Source organism: Hibiscus syriacus, unplaced genomic scaffold, assembly GCF_006381635.1.
Source record: "Hibiscus syriacus cultivar Baekdansim isolate YM2019G1 unplaced genomic scaffold, ASM638163v2 tig00003731_pilon, whole genome shotgun sequence".
In the NCBI taxonomy this organism is placed as follows: Eukaryota; Viridiplantae; Streptophyta; class Magnoliopsida; order Malvales; family Malvaceae; genus Hibiscus; species Hibiscus syriacus.
In genome coordinates this window covers 637-3,185 of record NW_024061983.1, presented here as the reverse complement: position 1 = coordinate 3,185, position 2,549 = coordinate 637, and the positions used below count along the sequence as shown (strand labels likewise).

At 34.7% G+C, this 2,549-nt stretch overlaps 1 pseudogene; it reads right to left on the bottom strand.

The window, feature by feature from the left end:
- Window positions 1–239: 239 nt before the first annotated feature.
- On the bottom strand, window positions 240–2,094 carry LOC120184149 (annotated as a pseudogene).
- Window positions 2,095–2,549: the final 455 nt, after the last annotated feature.

Sequence of the window (2,549 nt, the reverse complement as noted above, 5' to 3'; positions counted from 1 at the left end):
TAACAGAAGTGTTGATGTGACATTTAATAAAAATTAGTATAATTATATATTTGGTCATTATTACTTATATGCTCTATCAATTCGGTACTGATTTTAATGAATTAAAATAAAATTTAATTTTTTTATAAATCTTGGGATGAGCTCAAAAGTAAAATTGTTATTGCATGATTGTGATACGCATAATAACACTCATTATGTTCGCAATCGCAATAAACGTAACGCAATTAAAATCACGACCGTCACCGTGATTTAAATTTCTGTTCATGAGTCTTACTCCGAAACAGATTAGGCGTGATTGCCATAGTCTCGATCCCTTGGATAATGAGACCACGCTTCCGGATAGTGCCCTCATCCTCCAAAGCTCTCATTTCCAAATCCACATGGTCAAGGCATCCCTCATTGAAGAACTCCCCAACTTCATCTCTAACCACCCGTCTATTCTGGCATTTGGGAGCCGATCATCATCGCTGGGGTAGGTGGTTGGTATGTTTTAATCTACCAATCCTGTAGTCTTTGTCCTCTTTCTGGGTCCAAATAAGCAGCTGTCTTACTACATTGACCACCAACAAATCCAACACTAAGCTGTACGAGAAAGGGTTTGAATCTATAAGCGTCATGCACTTTGTAAACAAGGTAAGCCTTGTACAACGTCAATGGAGAAAGCATGGAGATACTAATCTTCCCACGGGTTTCAAACCAATCCGATATCTCTTTGAAACCTATTTTAACATCAAAATATTTTACATATTAACTACTATAATAGAAAAGGAATCGCAAAAGGGTAAAAAGTAGTACAACTCTCATCCATTAGTCATGTTAGATACTTTGGATCCTTGGTATACGAATGACTATGTTCCAAAGTACTGGTACAGGAAATAATTGAGCAAATATCAACTTTTGAAAATTTCAAATTTATCATATATTTTAAATTTTTCAATACATTTTCTATTGATAATCTGATTTTTGTTTATCTAAAATTTTATAACATAAAATCTTACATTTGTCTTGAAAACAGAAATCCCCAAAAAAAATAAAATCCCATGGGGGAGGAGGAGAGTGATACCTGGATTCGGGTATAGAAATCCATGTCCAATAAGATGGGATGTCACTCCATATGATGAGGAGCTCTCTGGGTGACACCATGTAACATCTCTTCCCACTCGATCTTTCTACCGACAAACTCTGTTACATGGAAAGATGCAAAAATAATATAAATCACCTAAACGTTAATCCAAACCAACACTGTACTAAGTTACACGGAAAGATGCAAAAATAATATAAACACAGAAATTGTTAAGAAAAATGTTCAAGCAACCATGGCATATTTTATTATAAATCATCTACAAGTTTCTTCTAAGCCTCTTTTTACTTCATCAAAAAATATGAAAATATATTATTCGCAAAACCTAACTCTAATATGATGAAACGTGAAAATAATTCGGGGTATTTATAGGGGAGGGATGAGTGAATAACTGATAGAGTTAAGACTCATGTAATAATGGAGTGTGTAATAATTCAAAGTGAATAATGGAAGGTGCGCCTCATGATCTGCGCTTCCATGCACGTGTTAGATTTCCCAGCGAAGGTCTGTTTCATGATCCGCGCCTTTGCTACGTGGCGCCAACTCGAACAAAGCCTTGTGAAGGAGTGCCTCATGATCCACGCTTTATCAGAAAAAGTACTAGATCAATAATATTTAGAGAAAACGCTGCTTAACAGGTAATATTTCGTTATTAGGGTGTCACACTTTATCCCATAATTTTCCACTAGAAAAAAAAATCTATTAGCACTATGAATAAAATTATAGCACTAAGAATAAATATAGTGAGCACTAAGATTTTAATAATGAGGGGTATGGGGTTTTAAGCATTTAAAACTTTAAAGTGGCATACAATGACTAATCTCTAAGCCATATTGTTATTTTTTATTGATATAATAAATGGTGGGTTTATCTTTTATTTGTTGGGTAATTACCCATGTTATAGCATAAACCCCACAATCGTGTTTTGAATTCAGTTTTCCCTTAGTTAAACTAGCTGTCGCCTCCTCCTCCTCCTTGTTCCGATCGACGGTGAACAACACCACCACCTCCATCAGGTGTGCTTGACCACCGAGAAGCTATCCCGACCAACCTCGCTCTGAAATCGGTCACAGTTAGGCCGAATCGAGAAAAAAATAGACCCACCTAAAACCCCGATTTCGTTTTAATTTTGTCGATTCCGGCCATTTCAATGACCGTCTTGTTTCGTTCATCCGCCGTAGGTAAAGTCATATCGTTTAATTTGGATAATATTTCACTGTTTAGATTGAAAATATATTATAGTTGTGTTGGTTTAGATTGTTGATAATAGTTTTAAAGGGTGATAATACGTAATAAATTCGGTTAGGGTGTTATTCTGTAAATATTTTTAAATGAGTGCCTAATAGGTAATTAAATTCTGTTCAGTGACATATTCATAATTATTTTCAAAAGGGTGCTATTTTTGTAATTATTTTTAAAAGGGTGTTATTTTTGTAATTATTTTCAAAAGGGTGTATTTTCGTAATTA